The 24,080-nt window shown below is 41.7% G+C and overlaps 1 protein-coding gene and 1 pseudogene across 7 annotated transcripts in view; one reads left to right on the top strand and one right to left on the bottom strand.

Annotated features, from left to right (window-relative positions):
- The window catches only part of LOC133765322 (splicing factor 3A subunit 2-like), a 35,697-nt pseudogene extending 21,644 nt beyond the window's left edge, over positions 1-14,053 (bottom strand).
- Positions 14,054-15,901: 1,848 nt separating this feature from the next.
- WDFY3 (WD repeat and FYVE domain containing 3) overlaps positions 15,902-24,080 on the top strand; it is a 309,773-nt gene continuing 301,594 nt past the window's right edge. For 6 of the 7 annotated variants that reach the window (XM_062198528.1, XM_062198527.1, XM_062198530.1 and 3 more), the window contains exon 1: positions 15,902-15,972. The gene's annotated coding sequence lies outside the window, so the exon portion shown is untranslated. The remainder of the gene's footprint in view (positions 15,973-24,080) is intronic. The other variant, XM_062198526.1, reaches the window with a different exon arrangement.

The following is a 24,080-nucleotide window of genomic DNA, read 5'->3' as shown; positions in this document are numbered from 1 at the left end:
GTTGACTCAGCTCTCTGCCGTGAGACTCAAGGTTAGTTATTTGACTACTAAATGCATGCTCCTTGCCAGTAAAACAGAGGCTAATAGTTAAACCAACCTTGTAAAACTAATGTGTGGGTTAAACTTAAAACAGTGCCTGGCATATAACACTCAGAAAATAATAGCTCTCCCAGATTTGAATTACTTGTATTATTCTGTTTATAATGTCAAGAGTAACAACATTCACATTTCATTCTGCAATCTTGGGATTTTTTTGAAGGGACAGTGTTCATTAGCACTGCTTTTATTGCAACTTCTTTATGCTTGAGCTTTATGTTTCTGTACATCTCTTAGAAGACTGAATAACATTGACATAATTTTCTTTTTTCCCCCAAGAAGGATTTGTGGACAGTGTATCCCCAGGGTTTCAGGACTCTTGAGAGTATTTGTCTTTGCCTTTATAGTTGAAGGATAACTTGGTTAGGGATCCTTTCAGAGTCGCATTTCATCTCCCACAGGCTGTGGCTGGCATACCTCCTGTTTTCCAGCATGCCAGTAATCCTGTGGAGGAGTCCAAGGAAAGCTTGCTTTTCTCTTTGTTTTCACCTTGAATGTTACTTCTTTTTCTGCATAGAATTTCCATAAAAAATTTTTTTGTTAAAATTCTAAATTTCTCTGAGACCTGTTTTGGTGTACATCATTTAATAGCAAGTTTTTCTCTTAGAGATTACGATTTCAATATTCAAATCTGTTCTTCATTTCCAGAAAACACTTGCTAATTTTTTTATTATTTATTTAACTCCATTTGTTTTATTCTCTGTCTCAATTTTTGCTCCACCTGAAAAATTATTTTATTTCATGTGGCTATATGGAATTTTCTTCTTGCCATATCAAATCTGATTATCTTTATACTTGTTCAGATTTTGCATTGTGTGATTTCTTTACATTGTATATTCTTTCATGTGTTTTTCTCTTCCTTATTTTAGTTCCCTAACATGCTCTTTAGATCTTCCATTTATTTTATTTATTATTTAAAATGAGACAGACAAACAGAAAGAGATTTTTCATCTACTGGTTCACCTCCCACATGCCCACAATAGCCAGGACTGGGCTAGGCAGAAACCAGGAGCCAGGAACTCAGTTCAGATCTCCCACATGGATGGTAGGGATTCAAGTGTTTGAGCCATTACTTCAGCCTTCCATGGTGTACATTATTAGGAAGCTGGAATTGGGAGCAGAGCTAGAAGTTGAACGCAGGCACTCTATTATAGGACAGAGGTGCCCCAAGCAGTATCTTAATTGCTGTGCCAAATGTATGCCCCACTTCCATTCATTTTCTGAGCTCTTCCATCTCCTGTTCATCTTCTCTAATGCTTTAATTTTTTTATTGAAATCCTGGCCTTCTTAGAACTCTTCCTCTAGAAAGGACATTATATCAGTTGCCTATTATTTAATAACAATATTATTACTAATTCAGTGGCATAAGATGAAACTTACTTGTTGTCTCACAGTTCTGTGGGTCAGAAAGCTGAGGATCATCTAGCTACAGCCTGTACTTTGAGGCTTCACTCTGATGTTGGTCAGAATTGTGATCACATCTGAGACTCAACTGAGGAAGGATCTGCTTCCAAAATCAAAATAGTTGTTAGCAGATTTTAGTTTTTTGCAGAATACCAGATTGAAGTCATCAGTTGCTTTCTCATATATTTATTTGCTTATTTTATTTGAAAAGCAGAGCAGAGACAGATAGACAGAAAGATATCACCTATCCACTGGGTCACTCCCCGAGTACCCATAATAGCCAGGGATAGGGAAAACTGAAGTCTGCAGCCAGGAATTCTCCCAAGGGAGTGCAGGGACCTGACTACTTCCACGAGTGCACTTTGGCAATAGTCAGAATTGGGAACCGAGCAAGGTGTCAAACCCAGGCCCTCCAATATGGGATGTGGGTATTCCAAGCAGCATCTTAACCACCATACCAAATGCTCACTCAGTTTCTTGCCAGCTATTGACCAGAGGTCACAGTCAGGTTCTTGCATCATGGCCTTCTTCCTATGACATCTCATGACGTGGTGACTGGATTCTTCAAAGTCACAAAAGAAGAATCTCCTAACTTAGGATGGGCTACAATCACATGGAATCACACGCAATCACATGCATCCCATCCTATTTGCTGTATTCTGTCAATTAGGTACAAATCACAGGTCTTCCCCACACTGAAGGAAAAGTTCATACAAAGGTATGAACACCAAGAGGCAGGGATCACGGTGACCACCCTAGAGTCTGTCCACCACAGTCGTGGTGTATGTAATTTCTTAAAGGCTGTATTAGTTTCCTAGGGTTGCCGTAACAAAGTCCTACAAACTGCATAGCTTAAAACAACAGAAATGTATTTACTCACAATTCTGGAGGCCAGGAGTATGAAATCAGGTGTTGCCAGAGGCATTCTCCCTTCTGAAGGCTCTAGGAAAGAAACTTTCCTGTCCTCTTCCTGGTATCTGCAAGCTCCCAGAAATCCCTGCTTTCCTTTGCTTTGTAATGCATCAGTGCAACCTCAGCCTGAATTGTCACATGGCCTTTTCCTTTTGTGTGCTCTCTCTGTGCCCTCCCCTTCTTATCAGAACATCACTCATTGGGTTGAGGGCCTACCTTCACCCAGTATGGCTTCACATTATTGTTTGCAACCTCAAAGACTTACTCTCTAATAAAATCACATTTTTAGGTTTGGGTAGACATGAATTGAATGACAACCAACTACATACAGAGACTATAAAGAAATAATATTAACTCTTAGCCAATTTAGTGGGTAATGTAATCTTGAACTATGTACTCTTCTGATATTTATTTATGTTCTTTCCTTAATTAAAAAAAAAAATTTAGAAGCTGGTGCTGTGGCATAGCGGGTTGGCCTCTGCCTGCAGTGCTAGCATCCCATATGGACACTGGTTTGAATCTCAGCTGCTCCACTTCTGATCCAGCTCCCTGCTGATGGCCCGGGAAAGCAGAGGATGGCCCAGGTGCTTGGGGCCCTGCACCTGTATGGGAGACCAGGAAGAAATTCTTGGCTTCTGGCTTTGGATCAGCCCAGCTCCAGTTGTTGCAGCCATTTGGGGAGCAAACCAGTGGATGGAAAATCTTTCTCTCTGTCTCTCCCTCTCTCTGTCTATAACTCTGCTTCTTAAATAAATAAATAAATCTTTTAAAAAATTTGTTCTTATATCCCATCTTGATTATTTTTGATAGAATCTGGCAGAAATTGCAGATTGCTCACCCTTCTCACTTGTCTCTAGCACAGAAGCTGTAAAAGCTCTCCATTGACCCCTGGCCTCCTTATACTTGGAGGTTTCCCTAGGACACAGTACTTGTCAAGGAGTTACTGGCAAAAAGTTGCCTGAGGATGGGGAGTGATATGCAATTAGTGGCTCCTCTCCTCCTTTGTACACTGTCTTTGTCCAAGCAATTTCTGTGGCTCAGAGAAGAAGCTGAAGGCCATAAAGCTAGCACACCAACCTAGTTTCTTCTTCAGTTCCACCTCCCCTTCAAACTAGACATTTCAGGCTCAGATCTTGCTACTGCAATTGCAACGTTTCAGGTTTGTGCCTCTTCCTTTTCAAAAAATCAATGTTCTGATCAAGATTAGAGAAGATTAGAGATTTGATTCTCAGCAAGCATCTCTTCCCTCATTTCACTTCACTGTTTGGTAACTTTGCTTCCTATTTTGTAATTTTGGGTTGTATCACTTCCTTGTTTCATTGAAGGTGAAGTTGTGGGGTTTTGGGGATTTTTTTGTTTTGTTTTGTTTTGCTTCTACATTATTTTTTCATTATTGGTAGGTTTCAAGGAGGAGAATGAAAAATTTTTTTCAGTTTTTATTTTTTTTAAAGATTGTATTTATTTATTTGATAGAGTTACAGACAGTGAAAGGCAGAGACAAAGAAAAAGTTCTTCCATCTGCTGGTTCATTTCCCAAATGGTTGCAACAGCCAGAGCTGTGCTGTGCCAATCCAAAGTCAGGAGCTAGGAGCTTTTTCCTGGTCTCCCATGCAGGTATAGGGGCCCAAGGGCTTAGGCCATCTTCTATAGCTTTCCCAGGCCATAGCAGAGAGTTGGATTGGAAGAGGAGCAGTCAGTACTAGAACTGGCACCCACATGGGATGTCAGCGCCACAGGCAGAGGATTAACCTACTGAACCACAGTGATGGCAGCCCCTGAGTTTTTATTTTACCATCTTAGAAAAACCTACCAAACTATCTTTAAGAATGTTAACATAATTGCCTAACCTCTACTTTTGTAATATTTAGTTGAGAGCAAAATGCTATATTTTGTTTTTTAAAAAAGATTTATTTATTTTAGTTGAAAGTCAGAGTTACACAGAGAGAGAAGTAGAGGCAGAGAGAGAGAGAGAGAGAGAGAGAGAGAGAGATCTTCCATCCACTGGTTCACTCCCCAGTTGGCCACAATGGGCGGAGCTACACCAATCCAAAGCCAGGAGCCTGGAGCTTCTTTCTGGTCTCCCACATGGATGCAGGGCCCAAGGACTTGGACTATCTTCTACTTCTTTTGCAGGCCATAGCAGAAAGCTGGATCGGAAGTGGAACAGTGGGGGCATGAACCTGCACCCATATCGTTTTATGCCACAGCGCCAGCACCCCAAAATGCTATATTTTGAAATCTCTCATCTTGATACAAAGAAGTTAGTAAACTTTTGTCCTTTTCAAGCTTTCAGTGTTTGCTAATGTAATATGAAATTTAGATGCAAAGTGTTATTATGTTAACATTTTATATCCCTTGCATTATAAGAATTATGTATGATGTTTGTATCCAGTTTTATAAGCAGATTATAAACAGATAACTGTTTTTCAGGTATCTCTTTAACCAAGTTTCAGTGTTTGTTGTTAGTATTTTTATACCCTCAATTTCCATTAGCTTTTAATTTGACTTCATATTTCATTTTGTGAAGAAACAGTTAGGACCTTTTTTACAATCTTACAAGAGATCCTGACTGCAAAAAATGATGGTTACACATTATTGGGTGCATGGATGGCTACATAATTCAAGCCTTTCCAGCCCCAGATGACTCAGACAGACTAAGATGTGTTATGTTAACACATGATCCTGAAATTTCAGTCATTATCATTCATTTATATTATGCTACTGTTTCCTTGCAGGTTGGTTGCAGCCTGGTTTCCTGTCGCCTTCAGGCCTGTACGTGGAGTGATGGAGCATCTATAATACTACTGATTGTCCCAGCATAGAGCAAAAAGAGCATGGAAGACTATGTTCTTGCTTTTAAGTGTCTGCTGGGAAGTGACATCGTCATTTACACTTGCCTTTTACTGACCAGTGCAAGTCACATGGTCAACCTGTTGTCAATAAGTCAGGGAGAGTACAATTGTCCCCTAGAGATGGGCAGCAAACGTGTAATGCGATTCACAGCATCCTCCATGTGTCACAGACATTGCTCCATTTATGCTGTCATTCCATTTGTAAAGAAAGAGGTGAAATGATGACTACTGAAACTGAGGGAGGAAACAGGAGCAGGGATAGTTTTAGGGGGAGATAATTTCAATTTTACAAAGTTGAGCATTAAGTATCTCATAGGAAATTCAATACAAGGCTGAACATGTGGGAAAATGTCCGGGTTGGGGATATTGATTTTTGTAGCCAGTATGTATAACTGGAGCTGTTAGAATTGCTGAAAGGAGCAATAGAAGATGATCTCATTTAAGAGAAAACTGCAAGGCTCAGGCAGAGGAAACAGATCTGGTAAATGAAATGGGAAAAATGACCAAAAAATTGAGCGGAATCAGGCAGCAGTATCATGTAAACAAAGGGAACAGCATCAGGGAAAGAGAGAATCAGCACTGCAAAAAAAAAAAAAAAAAAAAGGAGTGAGGACCTATGATGGGAAATTAGGAGATCATTAAAGACTCTGGTAATAATTTCAACAGAGGGGTAAACTTGGAAGCCAGCAAAAGTCATTGAAGAATGAGTATTAGGGTTGGAGTGGAGAAATGGAGTGTAAATGGACTGTTCTTTTAAAAAAAGTTAGGGGAAAAATAAAAAAGAAATTGGGAGATCCCCTCCATCTGAACATTGGAGAAAATGAATATGTGTCTATGTCTGTTTCTTTCTATCTGTGTGTGTGTGCATGCGAGCACATTCTTATTTTATAATTAGATTTGCAAAATAAAATTACTGGGAACTTAAAACCAAAATCAATCAATATAGCTAAATTTAAATTGTGTAAAATCCATGCAATTATAGTCAGACTTGAATATCATTATATGTATGTTAGTCTGGGTTCTCCAGAGAAACAGAGAGAGAGAAAGAGGTGAGAGAGAGAGATGTGCTTGTTATAAGGCACTGCCTTACATGGGTTCGCAGGCTGAAAAGTCCCAAGATCTACAGCTGGCAAGCTGGAGACCAAGAGATTCCATGGCATAGCTCCAGAACAAGTCCAAGTCCAAAAGCAGGAAAAGACTGAGTCCCAGGTAGAACACAGGCACATTGAAAGTGAATCTCTCTTTTTCAGGCCTTTGATAAATTGGATGAGCCCTTCCCACATTTTGGAGGGCAATCTGCCTTACTCAGTCTACTGATTCATCCTCACAGACCCCTGCCACCCTCCCCCCCCCCAGAGTAATGTTTAACCAAAGATCTGGGTACTCCATGGTCCAGTCAAGTTGATATGGAAAATTAACCATCACAGTAGGTCATTAACTTAAATTTGGATTTATTTAAAGAAAAAAAAATGAATGTTTATATGGCATACAATTTATTTTACATAACCTCAATTTGGATTCAGAATGATTTCTTTGCTTGATAAGGCAAGAAATTGAACTCTATTGATGACTGCTTATATGTAGAAACCTAAACTATTGAGAAAATTTAAAAATAAGGGAACTGAGGGCCAGTTTTGTGGTGTAGTAGGCAAAGCTACCACATGTGATGTCAGCATTATGGGGAGCAGTTTGTGCTCTGGCTGTTCCACTTCCAATCCAGCTCCCTGCTAATGGTCTGGCAAAAAGCAGCAGAAGATGAACCAAGTGTTTGGGCCCCTGCCACCCACATGAGAGATGTGGGTGAAGCTTCTGGCTCCTGGCTTCAGCCTGGCCCAGCACGGCAATTACAGCCATCTGGGGAGTGAATCAGCAGATGGGAGATCTCTCTCTCTCTCTCTCTCTCTCAACTCTTTCAAAATAAATAAATAAATAAATCTTAAAAAAATATAGTTTGTGATTTTGCTGCTTTGTTATTGTTTGTTATGTTCCTATAACATTATTCCATTGCCTGGAAGTTTCTAAAGCACTGTGAAAAAAGAACTTGATTTTTTTAAAAGATTTATTTTATTTATTTGAAAGTCAGAGTTACACAGAGAGATAGAGACAAGAGAGCAAAGTTTTCCATCCACTGGTTCACTCCCCAGATGGCCACAACAGTCAGTGCTGCGCTGATCTGAAACCAGGAGCCAGGAGCATCTTCTGGGTCTCCCATGTGGGTGCAGGAGCCCAAGGACTTGGGCCATCTTCTGCTGCTTTCCCAGGCCATAGAAGAGAGCTGGATCATAAGAGGAGCAGCTGGGACTCGAACTGGTGTCCATATGGGATGCTGACACTTCAGGCCAGGGCTTTAACCCGCTGCACCACAGCACCAGCCCTAGGAACTTGATTTTTTTTTTTTTTTTTTTTTTTGGACAGGCAGAGTGGACAGTAGAGGGAGACAGAGAGAAAGGTCTTCCTTTTTGCCATTGGTTCACCCTCCAATGGCCGCTGCGGTAGGCACGCTGCGGCCAGTGCACTGCCCTGTTCCAATGGCAGGAGCCAGGTGCTTCTCCTGGTCTCCCATGGGGTGCAGGGCCCAAGGACTTGGGCCATCCTCCACTGCACTCCCGGGCCACAGCAGAGAGCTGGCCTGGAAGAGGGGCAACCAGGACAGGATTGGTGCCCCGACCAGGACTAGAACCCGGTGTGCCGGCGCCGCAAGGTGGAGGATTAGCCTACTGAGCCACGGCACCGGCTTAGGAACTTGATTTTTAAAGGGATATAATGGTGGCAAGTCAATAAATAAGGAGGAACAAAAGAGCAAGCACGAAAGCTTTCAGTGACAGAAAAGATTTAGAAAAATCCAGATCAAGGTTAACTTCATTTGTAGTTCTTCTCTGTGGTGGAATGAGAAAGCCATGCCAAGATGGCCGCTGGCAAGCAAGCTTCAGTTACTCAGGAATGGCTTCAGAACCCACATGGCAAAGTTGCCTACCTGGCAACAGGCTGTGATTGGTTAGGGCATAAACCACCCCTTGATCAGACTGGCTGTCTCGGCTATATAAGCTGCTGTACCAACTGAAATAAATGAGTCTGTGGGCTGCTTGTCTCTGGCCTGCTTTCACCTTACTCCCAGTGTCTGTGTGGTGACTCTGCGCCTCTTGCCCCCACTGCACTTCTCCTCTCAGAATGAATCCACAGCAACACTTCTCCAAACACAATATTGACAAGAACAGAATGTCACCAAATTAGCAAGCATTGTGATTATGATAGCTGGACACAGTAGGCAATCTTAAAGAAAGCATATATGTTTTATACTCTTATATGTGAAAGATATAGGACAAAATAATAAACAAAATTAGTGTTTCCAATAAGAGAAAGTAGTATGGTTTTGGAATCAACAACAATTCGGCACATTTTACTTATCCCTTAAATTAGTATAATTCATTAAGTTGTGGTAGTCCTTAACTGTTTGGTCCAAAGTGTATCTACTATGAATCAGAAAGTGTTGTAATACAGACTTCTGCTGCCAAAATTGGAGCAATGAAGTACCCAAACAGATGCTGTTATTGTTCTCACTGAATTTCACAGCCGTAGGTCACTTAATAGCCTATGAACCTATAAGACTATGTCTGTGAAGAGTGCCCTGAAGGAAGCTTGAGCAGTTCTCTGAAAGACTTAATGGTGGGATTTGTGACTTAGGTATTTCAGTGAAGACATATTTAAGGTAGGTGAAGAATGGAGAGACAGAGAATAGATGAAACAAAGCCCTGTGTTAGAGGGAGCATGCTGACTAGGATAAACTTAAAGCGGGCCAGAGTGACAGTGGTAGAAAAAGTACAAGAAATCATGGCTTTAGCTGATGCTTGATCGCTGAGAGGTTGACCAACTGTGCCAGGTCCTGAGAGTCACAGGACCTAAGTGTGAAGAGTGGACTGGAAGGGGGCCAAGGGAATGCTGGTAGAACAGAGAGATTATGAAAGGGTTCATATAAGTTGTGGAAGTGAGACCAGCGTAGTGCCAGATAAAATGGAAAGAAGAGTTCATATTTGAGAACTATCTATTTATTTTAAAGATTTATTTGTTTATTTGAATGAGTTACAGAGAGAGGGAGAGACAGAGATCAAGATCTTCATTCACTGGTTCAATCCCCAAATGGTCACAAAGGCCAGGACTGGGCCAGGCTGAAGCCAGGAGCTTCATCCAGGTCTCCCATGTTGGTGGCAGGGGCCCAAGCACTTGAACCATCTTCCACTGCTTTCTCAAGCACATTAGCAGGGAGCTGGATCAGAAGTGGAGAAGCTGGGACATGAACCAGTGCCCATATGGGGCACCAGCGTCGCAGGTGGTGGCTTTACCCACCATGCCACAAAGCCGGCCCAGAGAAATATTTAAAAAGTAAAATTGACAGTACTTGGTTGTAGATTTGGTGCAGGGAATGAAAGAAATGAAAGTATTATATGTGTTGCCTGTTGAGGTTTCTCAGTAAAACAATAGAAAAATACCTCTCACTAAGATAACAGTGCACAAAGTTTAAAATACAGTTCTCAGATAAGTCCCAAGAATATTTATAGTAATTGAGGACAGAATAAAAGCCTATTAACTTGAATTTGAAGGCGTTGATACTAAGGTGTGTGCCTCACTAAGGCAGAATGAGGTACTCCTGTAGTGTCTCGCTTATGCTTTTTTGTTCTTAAAATATTGTAAGTTCTGGTCTACGTCTGTTTCTTTTTCTAGGCTGTGGCTTCCATGAGGACAGATGCTCGGTCCCATTTAGAATTCCTTCAGAGAACCGAGTTTCTGGCATAGCAGTCATTCACTCAAACATTGTAGAGTGAAGTAATTCAGTTACCAAACCACATTTTTCTATTTTCCAAATTATTTCTAAGAAAATTTTATGCAAAATCTACCAACTCTGAAATTCCAAGTTACTGGTTTTATTTCCGCATATGTTTTTGCCACAGTATTAAATGTTTGGTCTTAATATATACATGACATGGTCAGATAAAATTTAACTGTTGCTTTGTTGTCAGTGCTAACTACAGCCACATGCTAGTCCTAGCATACAGTCCTAAACCTACATACCGGCAACTGATTAATTTTACATCACTCAGCCTAGTGTTTTTCAACATGATTAAAAGACAAATGCGCTAAATTAGTAGTGTATCTTGCTATTTATTTGTGTCAGATTTATGTGTGTCAGATGTGTCAAAGAGTAATGTTTTCATTCTGATCAGCAGATGGCAGTATTTTACCTTATTTAGCTAATGGCCGTGTTGCGTAGGACTCAGAATTTTCATTCAATCCATAAAATAACATAAAATTTTTGAAAGTAATTTTATAGTCTTTGACCCATGAATGAATATTATAGAAGAGCAGATTTTTATATAAAAATGTTACACATATTTAGTCAACTTAAACTTTTTCTCTTTTGAGAGATTTATTTAATTGAAAAGCAGAGTGACAGGAGGGTACAGTGAAGGAAAGACAGGGAAAGAGCCAGAAAGAGCAAGAGAGAGATCTTCCATCTGCTAGTTTAGTCCCAAATGCCCTCAACATCCAGGGCTAAGCAGGGAGCCAGGAATTCCAACCAGGCCTCCCGCGTGGGTTCAAGAACCAAAGTATTTGGGCCATCTTCTGCTTCCAAGTCACACTGCCAGGAAGGCAGATCAGAAGCATGGAGCAGCTGCCACTCAAACTACGCTCTTTGTTATGAGATGGGTGAATCCCAAGCAGTGGGTGCCCCAACCTGCTCAACACAATGCCTCAACCTAAATTTTTAACTCTTTTTCAATTTCTTTTTTATTTGCAAACAATTATTCTCATTTTTATAAACTGGAAACCTGAGTTTATCTTAATTTATTCCTTTGCTTTTTCTATTTAAAAATGTCAATGCTAAACAATAATTCTGGAAATAAAGTTTAAATTGTATTTAAACTAATGGGAAACAGTTAAGTATCCTTGGCTTCAGTCCTCTCCCTAAGATGGACCCTTTCAACTCTGAAGTTTTTGGACTTGAGACTAGATCAGGAGATCCAGGTTACATTCTGATGACACAGATAACATAGTTTAGTGAAACAAAGTATGCACTAAATGACCTACGGTATTACCATAGGTAAACTATAAGTAGCATTATACTCTACTACTATAGGTATACAATTTTATATTTAACTGGTGGAAAAAAAACCACATAGTAGATATTGATTTTAAAAAGGTTCTGAAAATCAAGAGAACACTGAAAATCAAGAGAACCTTCAACTTGAAGTAGAAATAATCATTAACAATGAAGTCTTCAAAAAATGCTCTTTCTATAATACTGATCATTACAATTAGCAAGAGCAAACATTGTATTATTCCATTTTCTTATGTGGCCCTTTTACTCTTAGAAATTTAAAGCTTTATCTTGTGTTATTTACTTAAGCATAAATGCAAGCAAAGTAAAATACCAAGCTTCAAAAACAAACAAACAAAAAACAATGCTGCAGTACCTTTCTGGAATGTACTTACAAGTAGAGGCATTTGGTGCCATGGTTAAGATGCCACCTGTGATGGCCCATATCCTATAGTAAAGTGCCTAGGTTCAAACCTTGGCTCTGGTCCCCGTTCCAGCTTCCTGTTAATCCATACCCTGAGAAGCAGTACATGATAGCTCAAGTACTTGGGTCCTTACCACCCATGTGAGAGACTGAGACTGAGTTCAGGCTTCTGGTTTGGGCCTGTCCCAGCCCCCAGCTGTTGGGAGATTTTGGGGTGTGAACCAGCAGATCAGAAAACTCTGTGTCATCTGTCTCTCAGTCTTTCAAATAAATAGAAATTTTAAAAGAGAAAGAACAACAAAAAAAGTCTCTAATTGGGACTTTCTAAAAGCTTTTCTCCCCAGTTAGAGTGCAGTAATGACTATAAATGGCACTGTCTTGGGGACAGCTCATCAGTTAATTATAAGGAGATCTCTAAATTGAAGAGTGAAGAATGACACTAAATCCCTATCACTGTAGATAAACATGACTGGTCATTATTCACTTGATATTTTAAAGGAAGATGTGGGACAGAAATATTAATTTTTTTTCTAAAGAACACAGATTATGGGACTGAAACTGAGCATTTACCCAAGACCATGTACTTGTCTATAATAAGGTTTTTATGGACATTCAATTCCCAGAGAGTCCCCAGAGACTTTCATTTGCTTGCCTAGTTTCTTTTCCATCTGGTTCTTTCAAACAAGAAAAAACAATATGGTAATTCTATTGTTGTATCTAATAGACTGGGAAGATGGAAATATATTTTAAATATAATAGTTTAGTAGTTTGAAAATAATATCAATTAAATTTTTGTATTCGGCATCACTTAGCACTCTGTGTTCTGGTAACAAATATCTTAAAATGCTATAATTTTGCATATCCCTGGGATGATTTCACTTGTTAAATTTTAAATGATCACTTCTTTAGTGTTAAAGCAATATTTACAGGAAATAATTGTTTAAATAACAAACATTGAATATATATGATTTATCTGAACAGTATTCCTAAGTTGGTCTTTTCTATTATTTTTTCTTTTTATGATTTTTTGATATTTTTGAAGAATCTTCTATATTCATCTTCTTTCATTTAAAGTTATGCTTTGTTTATTCCTGAAAATTCACAGAATTTTCCATCATGTTAAAAGAAAATGTGGATTTTGCTTATTTTTTTTTTTTTGTCACAATCTCCTCTTATTATTCTTCACAGTCACCTTATTCATGGATTGTAAGTTGGGAACCAGGCTCCTGGTGCAGAACTGTTTAGAAATAGCCCTTCATGCTTGTTCCTCTATTCCCAGAGGAGTTTGCTGCACATGCCTAGATCTCTTTCCATCTGGCCTCTGCACAAAGGGTTTCTCCCAGTTTAACACAATTCTTTGTTTCATAGAGGACCTGGAGTTTCTCTGAGAGTGAATAACATGAAACAATAATCATGTTGCAGGAGATCCTGATCTGACCATTTGTTTTGTTTTGCTTTATATTTGGACTCTAAGATGACAGAGAAACTACACTTAGCCGGCAACAAAGACTGACAGAGGTAAGGGCTGTACTAAGGACAGATCTGAAACAGAGCTGCACAAAAGTAAACGTGAAGGGTCTGATTTCTCTGCATTCTCGTCATTAGGTAGTGCGTATGCTTATATGTGGTTTCAGTAAAACAGAAAAAAGCTTGCTTCATTTGTATGTGTGTGTCTATCACTGAAAAACCTTTGTGAAATTTTCAGTTTGTAAGACACTCATAAGAAACTGCTGTATTTGCATTAGATCTAGCCATGAACTTTACTGCAAAACATTGTTTCAATACAAAAAATTCATAATTGAAATATTAACGTTTTTAAAAAATGTAAAACTCTTCTTCCCTTCAGTGTAGATAACATCACAATAACAATAGTCCTGAAACCTGGGACTTAACTGAAATCCTTCCTTTTAAGATGTGCGATGGTCACAATGTTTAAAAGAAGTCAACCAGGTTTTCTCAGTAGGCATTCATGTTACCTAACACTCATTATACCTCTCCAAATATACAATTTTATAGTGAATATTGAAGAACTAAGAATTCTTGTGGTAATTTTGACTAGTATGAGAGGTAAGAAATACAAAATCTAAATAAAGAATAAACACCAAAAGGCCAAAAGGATAGAAGGCAAAAACAACAGAAATGCTGACCCAGGGGCTCACCTAGGCACACAGTCCATTCAGGTGCCTTGTCTTTAGCAGCTGTTTCAGAATGGGTCATAAACCACGTCTCAAAGACTGTATTTGGATTTACGACGGTACAGGTTGCTGATTTCATACAGAAGAATTACTGGTAATGAAAGATGGCAACTGAGATCTTGACTCCAACCGGGGTCAGGTTACTTACTGAGGATTAAAGAAAAACGTCCTCAGAATCCTGCCCTCTACCCCAGGCTCTGCCCACAAGGATACGATATTTTTATTAGAATATATTCTTAGGTTCGTTTTGGCTTATTTTTTTCCTCAAGGAACCTTAAAACAGATTTTTGTAATGTCAGAATCTTAGATTTGTACGTAAGTTACACATGTTGAGGTAGAATCTATGAGTGTATTTTGAAACGTTCGTGTGTTGGGCCTGTTGAAGGGATAACCTTTGCATACAGCTGGTGCTGTTCTGGAAGGGCAAGGTGAACCTTGAGCCAGTGCCCCACAGAGGCAGACACTGGGACCCCCAGAGTGCTCACGAATCATGTCAGCTGCCTTGGTCGGTGGTGCTGAACTTTGTGGCAGGCAGCAGCAGGTAAATCATTACACACGGGTCCGACCCCAGAGGCTAACTGGCTTTAAAAAGAAGCCAACAGCAAGTCCAGCTCGCTTCATGTTTGTTAGCGGAAATCCTGAAACTTGCGTAGACTGCAGTGTTAGGAAAAACAAGTTTGTCGTGAAAGCCAGGGTATTTCCACTTCCCCACTCCAAGCCTCAGGGAGCACATTCGTAACTGCTGACTCGGTTTGTCCCCATTGCAAGGACTGAAGCGTGACCCAAATTGTCTCCTGGGCTGAGCAGGAACAAACAACAGAGGGACAAACCGATGATCCCTTAAGCAGTTCCAGGTTTACCTAAGACTTCTGTTCTGGTCTAAACACTGTTAGGATTGCAAAGGTCTAAATAATGCCCTTTCCAGGAGGTTAAAGGGAAACCTAACATGTGAGGCCACTGACTGAAGGTCAAGGACGGAGGGCAGTGCTGGAGAGTGGGCTCTCCGGCTCCTGGGGGCCAACAATGGACGGCGGCCACCGCGGAGACCCCGACGGAGTTCAAAGCTGCGTGGTATAGCCCTTGGCACTCCAGCGGGAGTAACAGGAACGCGCGGTCTTGCGTTTTTTCCACCTCCGTCTGACAGCATCCAGCAAATGGGTGCAGGGTGAGGGAGGGCAGGCGGAACCCGGGTTTGTCCTTTCTCAGCTGAGTCTCTGGAGACCCTGGGGCTGAGGAGGGTGAGAAACAGCTGGGGAGGGGGCAGCGGGGGTGCGGGAGGGAAAGCGGCGGGAGTGTGTGCTCCGGGAAGGCGGGGGAGAGGGGCCCGAGAGCCGGCGGCGGCCACACTCGAGCGGAGAGAATCCAGTGCCCGCCGCCTGCAGAAGGGGAACGGCGGCGGCGCCGAGCGGGAGGCGAACGCGGGAGGCGAGGAGCGGGAAGGAAGTCAGGAAAGAGGAAGGAAAGACTGGAGGGGGAAGAGGCAGAGAGGCTGCAATTTCTGCGGCCGGCGCGGTAGGAGGAGCAGGAGAGGAAAGAGGAGGATCCAGTCAGTCAGTCAGCCAGCCAGCGGGAGGTGGAGAGAGCAGGAGGAGGAGGAGGAGGAGGAGGATTAAAGATGGCCACCAACAGCTGCGGGAGACGGCAACAACCCCTCACTTTCCGGGATGGTCCCTGCGGGTCGGCCCGGCCTTGATGGAGAGGAGGAGCCCGAGGAGCGCGGAGGCTGAGGCGGCGGCGGCGGGGACCCAGCGAGGAGGAGGACGCGGCCGAGCAGCGACCGGCGCTGGAGAAGGGACAGGCGGCGGCGACGCTGCCCCGGCCGCCTAGCGCCGCTGCCCGCCCCAGTGGACCGCTTCTCGCACCTCGCGGCCGCAGAACCGAGCTCGGCCCCCGCGGCCCCGGCCCCAGCAGCGGGGCTCCCGGGCCCCGCCGCCCCTTCCCCGTCGGCAGCGCGCCGCGGTCCTCGCTGCGGGGCCAGGCCCGCCCGCCGCCCCTCCGGTGAGTGCCCCCTCCCCCGCGCCTCCCTGGAGAGGCGGCGCTGCCCAGGCCCCGCGCGCTGGGGCCGCTTTGTTCGTGCGGGGCGGAGGCGCTGCCCACTCGCGGCCCTGCCCCTGCTGCCCCTGGAGACAGGCCGCGGCCCAGCTGCTGTCCTCCCCAGGGGCCGCGCTGCCCGGGAGCCGGCGGCCTGGCCCGCGTCCTCTGCTGCGGCCTGGAGAGGGCGCCGTGGCGGTGGGGTCGGGGTCACGGGCGGCGGGCGGCGGGGAGCAGAGCCGGGGTGTTTCGGGGGATCGGGGAGGAGATGGCTGGAGGTAGCTTCCAGCTAGCAGTGGGGGCGTAACCTGGCGACCCTGGGCGCCCCGGCGTGGGGGTCGGGCCCGGCCCCTCCGCGGCATCCCGTGGGGGGGGGGGGGTCTCTGTTCCCGGAGCCCCCTGCGCCCGGGCGCAGCCATGGGAGGCCTCCATCCCTCGGGCGCTGTCTCCAGGGCTGCGGGCCTCTCCAGGCTCTCCGCTACTACGCCCTGTGCTGGAAGCCTTCTCGTAGGGCAGGGACCAGCGATGCTCGTGTTCTGTGGACGGGGGGATGTGATGGCATCGCAGACATTCACGGTTACAGCAGGGTTTCAAAAGCAAATGTGACCTTTTGACCAAAAGCCATCTGGCAGATGTTTGAGCCTGAGGTGCAGCGTTTCTTTGATTAATTTGGGGTCTACGATACTGGGTCTTCCTTTCAACGGAATTATCGGATAAAACCAGCTAGAAAGGATGTTTACCATATATGTGAACCCTTGCTTGGACTTCCAGTACCCTAAAAATGGTTAAGTGTTTTCTGTGGGGAAATGGTGCTGATGCATACGACAAACTATTTTTAAGTAATGGGCATGAGTTGGTTAGTGCCAACTGGTTATTATGTAGTCTGAAGACCAAACAATTAAAAAAAGAAAAACAGGTTTCGAACAATTCATTTCTACCATCAAGCATCATAGCAAGTAAATATAGCAGAAAACAGAACCAAGAATATGCTGAATTATAAAAAACACACACCCAAGCCCAAAGAGAATGTGGTGTTGTTACACAGATTTAGTAAAAAATAAATTCCACTTTAAAAAGATAAATGAAACTTTATTATTGGGCTTTATGTTTAGGAATTAGCTTTGTGTGATTTTGCATTTAAAAATAAATATTGTAGTAGATTGAGAACTCTTCCTATGATATTTGAGCACTCGTGGAATGTGTTACACTTTGAGCCACTCTGTCTCGAGCTGCTGGAAATACGGTTTTCTAATGAATTTCTTTTCCTGAGTTGAAATTGACTCCTGTGAGAAATAGGGTTCTAACTTAAGAATTTCTTCAAAAAGGAGATGTGAATTAGGAATGATAGTAAAATCTGTAAAAAATTAGTAAAAGTATACTATTCTAACATTTGTTGGATTCTCTACTTTGAAGATTCTTAAATTCTGTTGCTCACCTTTACAGTTTGAAGAGTTTACCTTAGGCGTTGTTAATTTCATGTGCTTCAGAGGGTCCTTGAATCCCTAGAAATCATATGCTGAATGTAGCCTATTTTTTTAGTCTAGATAGAGAATCAACATAGTCACCACATTCTCAGAAAGATGGGGCCCCACAAAAGATTGTGAACCACTGGATACATAATTAAAGAGTATATTTCCTGTATTTGGAGGGTTAAAAATCTTAAGGACTAGATCTGATAATATATGGCATTCATTGCCAAGTATGTCTAAGAAGTGTTTATGATTGAGAGTTTAGCACATAGAAGTTTTTTTCTTATTTTTTCATTCAAGGACAATATCAATTCCATTTACAGATGGGGAAAAAGCTAGTTTGTGAGACTGTTTCAGAGTCACGCATACGCTGTGGGGTCAGCATTTGAATCCAGATTGTCTGAAATCAGAGTCAGCATGCCTGACAGCCAGGCTACAGTAGACTTCGTGTCATTGGTTGTATTTGATTGATGTTAAAATGAGTAACTGATGTTAGAATTGAAAAATGTATTTGAGATTATCATTTCACAGTATCATGGGATTTGGGAGCCATGAACTCCCAGGAGGAAGAGACTAAATTGAAATTGTACCAAAAATTTGAGAGGCAGAGTTACAGAGAGTCAGAAACAAAGAGAGAGAGAGAGGGAGATATCAGAGTTACAGAGAGATCTTCCATCCACTGGTTCACTCTCCAAATGACTGCAACAGCCAGGGCTGGGCCAAGTCAAAGCCAGGAGCCAAAAACTCCATCCTGGTATCTCACATGGGTTTCAGGGGCCCAGGTCCTTGGGCCATCTTCTGATGCTTTGCCAGGCACATTAGCAAATTCACAGAGCTGGATCAAATTGGTGCTGCTATATGGGAAGTCAGTATCATGGACAGTGGCTTGACCCTTGACACCACTGATGCTCTCCCCTTGTGCTTTAGTTTTTGTAAGTAAGGCGTAATTTAAATGCAGTAGAAGTTTTGCAGCTGTGTGTAACTGGGTAATCTCACTGCAGTCAAGAGGTAGGACATTTCTATTACTTCAAAAAGTTCTCAAGCCCTTTTGTAGTCAGTTCCCTCTCTACCCGCAACCTCTGGCAACCATGAATCCAATTCATGTCCTTATAATTTTGTCTTTGGTAGAATATTATGAAAGTGGAATCATGCAGCTTGTGCAGCCTTTTTGTCTTCTTTCCCTTAATGTAAACATTTTGATATTCATTAAGTTGTTGCAATTGTCCATAGATTTTTCATTAATATCCTAGTAAAGGTTTCAACAACTTGCTCTCAAAAACAAAACAAAAAGAATCCAAGAAAATCCATTCCCATTATGGGCTATTTTAAGCTATCTAAACCAACTCACAACAATTCCTCGAAAGTTAACAGTGGTATCTAGCACGCCACTGAGTTTTGCTCCCCTTTTTTGTTCCTTTGTATCAAGGTACAACACTTTGTTCACCCATTCATGAATTGATGAACATTTGTGTTGTTCCCAGTTTTGGTCAATTATGAATAGAGCTACTGAACATTTGCCTACAGGTCTATATGAGGGACAAAAGTTTTCAGTTTTCTTGAGTGAATACCTAGAAGTGGGATTATTGGATCTTTGATGTATATATTTATCAATATCAGTAACTTTTGACTGAACTGCCAAGCTGATTTCCAAAATGATTATACCATTTGATAGTCTTCTCAGCAATGTGCGAGAGTTCCAGTTGCTCTATATCTTTGTCAGCATGTATTATTGTCATTTATTAACATTTTAGCTATGTTTAATGTGTATTAGTGGCCTCCTTTAATGTTTTTAACATCTCATTTTAAGCAGTATTTAGACTAATGTAGGGAGCTTATGATAGTCATTTCTTTTTTTTTTTTTTTTTTTAATATTTATTTTACTTGAAAGGCAGAATTAGAAGAGTGAGAAGGAGAGACAGAGAAAGATCTTTCATCTGCTGGTTCATTCCCCAAATGGCTGCAATGGCTGGGGCTGGGCTAGTCTGAAGCCAAAAACTTTTTCCAGGTCTCTCACATGGATGCAGGGGCCCAAGGACTTGGGCCATCCTTACTGCTTTCCCAGGTGTATTAGCAGGGAGCTGATTGGAAGTGGAGCAGCTGTAACTTGAACCGGTGCCCCTATGGTTGCCAGCGCTGCAGGCAGCAGCTTTACCCACTGCACTGTGATAGACATTTCTAAGAAATTTTTTGTTGGCTTGGTTTTTACTCATGACCTCACAATGAAGGCTATAGCTCTTAAAGGATATTGTTTGAGTTTCTACTGTACGTTTGCCATTCTTATTAAAATTAATTTTTGTAAAGGAATCATCAGGAAATTTTTCTAGTGCTTAGCTATTAACAATTTTTTGTTAAAATTTAGGTATATAAAACTTGTTTTAGAAAAATTTAGAGTTAAAAAAATTCTTGAATTGCTATAAAGCATTTCTTCAGATTTTACTTGGTCTTATTGGAAAAAGAAAATTCTGTGTTGATACCTATATACTGATACTTTGCTTTGAAGAGGTTTTATCAGTTTTATAAACTGACTCAACTATTTTTTATTTGAAAGTCTTAAAGATTGTTAAATCGATTGTTCCTCTTTCTGAAGCCACAATATTGAAATCTTAACTTCAGAATTTCTTTTTCTGTAATTAAGTGAGTAAATTACATATATCCCATCAAAAATTTAATATTGAATAGTGAAATACTGTATTGGCCTGTAAAATAATATATGATTGCTTAGAAAGTTGTTATGAAATACAACATTTAGGGGCTGGCCCTGTGCTGTAGTAGGTTAAGGCTCGGCATGTGGCACTGGCACCCTATATGGTCACCAGTTCCTGTCCTGGCTGCTTCTCTTCCAACCAACTTTCTGCTTATGGTCTGGAAAAGAAGTGGAAGATGGCCCAAGTGTTTGGGCCCCTTCACCCATGTGGGAGACCCAGAAGAAGCTCCTGGCTCCTGGCTTCAGATCGGCTCAGCTCCAACTATCGCGTCCATTTGGGGAGTGAACCAGTGAATGGAAGACTTTCTCCCTCCCTCCCTCTCTCCCTCCCTCCCTGTCTCTGTGACACTGCCTCTCAAATAGGTAAATAAATCTTGAAAAAAGAAAAAAATACAATATTTAGAGGAATGACCTTATAAGTAGCTGTGTTGATTATAAATAAGAATAGCTATAGTCCTTATTTAAGTACCCTGTAATAAGAGTTGTTTATATAAACCTCCTTATTTGTGCAAGTGGCCTGCAAAGTCCTGTCATAACAGAGCCTACAGTTGAGTGGAAGAGGCCACTGAGAAGGTTAGTGAAGAAATGAGGTATTGCAGCTACAGGTGCACATGGAGTAGAGGCAGGGTGGGCATGGAAACTCAGACTTGATGCTTGGCAGGACTCCTGGGAGAAGCAGTGTCTGTGCTGACATGTGGAGTTGAAGAAGTCAGGCAGAATGATAGTGGAATATCAACAAAATATCCAGTCATCCAGAGGTGAGAGAAAACCTGAATAGTAAACATGTTAGGAATATTGTTTTCAAATAACAAAGGCCTCTGACTCCTATATTGTTGCCCCACCGCCCAATCTCATTTATATTTAGGAAGCTTAAAGGGGGAGTATAACTGGGGCAAAAACAGAGAAACCTGCAAGTTTGTTTTTTTCTGATATTCCTAGACTGAAACAACTTAACCATACGGCCTTTGAATACATCCTTAGATCTTGTAAGAAGCATTAAGGATTTCAGTATTACTTTTTAAATACTTTTTTATTTTTAAATTTTTTTATATTTATTTGAGAGGCAGAGTTACAGACAGAGAGGAGAGACAGAGGGAAAGGTCTTCTATCTGCTGGTTCACTCCTTAAATGGCCGCGATAGTCAAAGCTGGGCTGATCTGAAACTAGGAGCCAGGAGCTTCTTCCAGGTCTCCCATATGGGTGCAGGGGCCCAAGGACCTGGGCCATGTTCCACTGCTTTCCCAGGACATAGCAGAGAGCTGGATAGGAAGTGGAGCAGCTGAGATTGGAACCAGCGCCCATATGGGATGCCAGTACCGCAGGTGGAGGCCCGGCCCACTATGCCACAGCACTGGCTTCAGTACTTAATTTTTTAGTCCTTAGGCTGATTCTCACTTAATGGCACATATTTCTAAGTATATTTTATTTTTTTTCTGCCACCAAGTTTTTTAAGTTTTGTTTCTTATATAATAATGTGTAGTAAATATTGACATTTGGAGCACTGATTTTATGTTGGAATATAAGATGATTTTTATTTTTTCACATGGAACAATGAAATATTTGAAAGCCATTTTTTAATTTATTTTAAAGATTTCTTTATTTATTTGAAAGTCAGAGTTACACAGAGAGAGACGGAGAGGCAGAGAGAGAGAGAGAGAGAGAGGTCTTCTATCCACTGGTTCACTTCCTGATTGGCTGCAACAGCTGGAGTTGCGCCGATCCAAAGCCAGGAGCTTCTTCCTGGTCTCTCATGTGGGTGCCGGGGCCCAAGGACTTGGGCTATCTTCACTGCTTTCCCAGGCCATAACAGAACTGGATGGGAAGTGGAGCAGCCGGGACTCAAACCAGTGCCCATATGGGATGCCGGCACTGCAGGCAGCAGCTTTACCTGCTACACCATACCACCGGCCATGAAAGCCATTGATTTAAATACAAGGTTTAAAATAATAAATTTGTTATATTTTAATATTAGACATTGCATTTTTAACTTTCATTTTTTTAAAAATCAGCCAAACTTCACTACTGAGCTCTAGATTTATGTAATCTAACTGCTAATTTAGACATACATACTGAGAGCTGCACATGCATGTCAGCTTCAGCATGTCCAAAACTTAACTCACGATCCTTCCCTCAAAATACATTCCCTCCTCCTGTCTCTGAGTAAATGGCTTTAGCACAACTCTAGATTGAAGTCTGATAGTCATAATCCTCTTCTGTATTCCTCAGGTTCCACATCCAAGTTAAGCCTCAGGTCCCATTGCTTTTATCTTCGAAGTATTTCTTGTATTCAGCCTCCCTCTTCATGTTTGGCCTGTATTTCTTTGCTGAGTATTGCAGTGGCTTTTTAAATGATTACCCTCATACTCTTCCTAAAATAAATTCTCTATTCTCTCTTTTTTTTAAGTTTGAAAAATGGAAACCTATGGTTTTTCTTCTTAAAGTTCTTAAATACATGTTATGTCATTATCCAAGAACCACTAAAACACTAAAGCAGGGGTGGTGGTCAAGGGGGGTGGGTGTCTTAATCACTACAAAGCTCCATGTAACCTGGCTCCAGCTTCTCCAGTCTCATCTTTGACAACTGTTGGTTTGTTCACTTGAATGTCTGCTGTGCACTGTGCTAGGTGATAGAGCTGTATGAAGAGCTTCAAGTCTAGTCAGGAAGGAGAGGATAAATAACAAGTGTAAACTATTGTCATATAACTGACAATAACTGTCAGTGTTACAGTATATAATACATTCTGTCTTGTGTTATTATTGGGAGAATAACTGTCAGTTACACTGTACCTTCAAAGGGGTTTAAGTACCATGGATAAACATGACTGAGTATGGAGGTTAAGGGAATACTAGGGTGCTGAAGCGTGGGTGAGATTGGCATTTATGGAGGCTGTAAGTGAAGGCTTCTCTGCTAAAATGATTTATGCAGAGATATGAAGCAGTTGAGGGAGTAAGAATCATAGATCTGAGAGAAAGGAGGTGCCAAGGTCCAGAAGCAGGAGGTTACTTGAAATGTTTAGAGAAGAGTAAGGGGTTCACTGGAGGGGGTGAGAGGTGAGGTTAGAGTGGTAGATGCATGGCTGTCCATGTTTTTTGACTAAGGAGCTCAGAGAGTTTGAGCTGAGGTTGCATCTCTACATAGCCAGAAATGCATTCCTGTCTCCTTGAAGTTTCTAATTTGCAACCATCTGCTGCCCTGAGACTTTTGTTCTACCTGGACTAATGCTTGGTCATCCCGCCCCTGTGTTCCCCTGACACTCTGTTGTAACCCTGTTGTAATACTTAGTAGTTAATTTGTTTGTCTGTCATCCCAAAGCTAAGGTTATGGAGGGTCAGGCCTAGATATTTTTTTTTTCTTAACTTCTGAATTCCTATTTTATTGAATCAATGTTTGTTGAATTACAGGATTGCTGAACATGGGATGAGTTGCTGAAAACTGGGTGGGAGATAGGAACAACCACTGCTGAATGGTGACTGCTGGCTCATATGGACAGGGCGTAATTGGTGCTTAGTATAAACACTTGGTGAATGAATGCACATTTTTGTGCCAACTTTGTATACTCTTCTCTGCTCCCACAAAGCCTATGGGCAGACTTTCCCAAGAATCCTTTAAATGTTTCCCAGTAACGTTATCCCTCTGCTAATCACCTGTTCAAAAAGTGCCAAATACATACTTAAGAAATTCATGCATCTCCATAAATAACTATACTGATAGAGTAATATAGCAGCAAGGAAATATAAGAGTGATTTGTTTCCAGGATAAATGGGTAGGGTTCATTGCAGAAAGTTTTGCCTCATTCATGTTTCTGTTTTCCTCTGTTGGTAATTTTTTGAGGCTAATGTATTACTGGGCCCCTAAATCTAATAAGCAAAACACTGTCAGGCCTATGTTATCACTCCTGTAA

Source organism: Lepus europaeus, chromosome 8 (genome assembly GCF_033115175.1).
Source record: "Lepus europaeus isolate LE1 chromosome 8, mLepTim1.pri, whole genome shotgun sequence".
In the NCBI taxonomy this organism is placed as follows: Eukaryota; Metazoa; Chordata; class Mammalia; order Lagomorpha; family Leporidae; genus Lepus; species Lepus europaeus.
The sequence above is the reverse complement of the archived record's forward strand: the minus strand, read 5'-3'. Positions and strand labels throughout refer to the sequence as shown.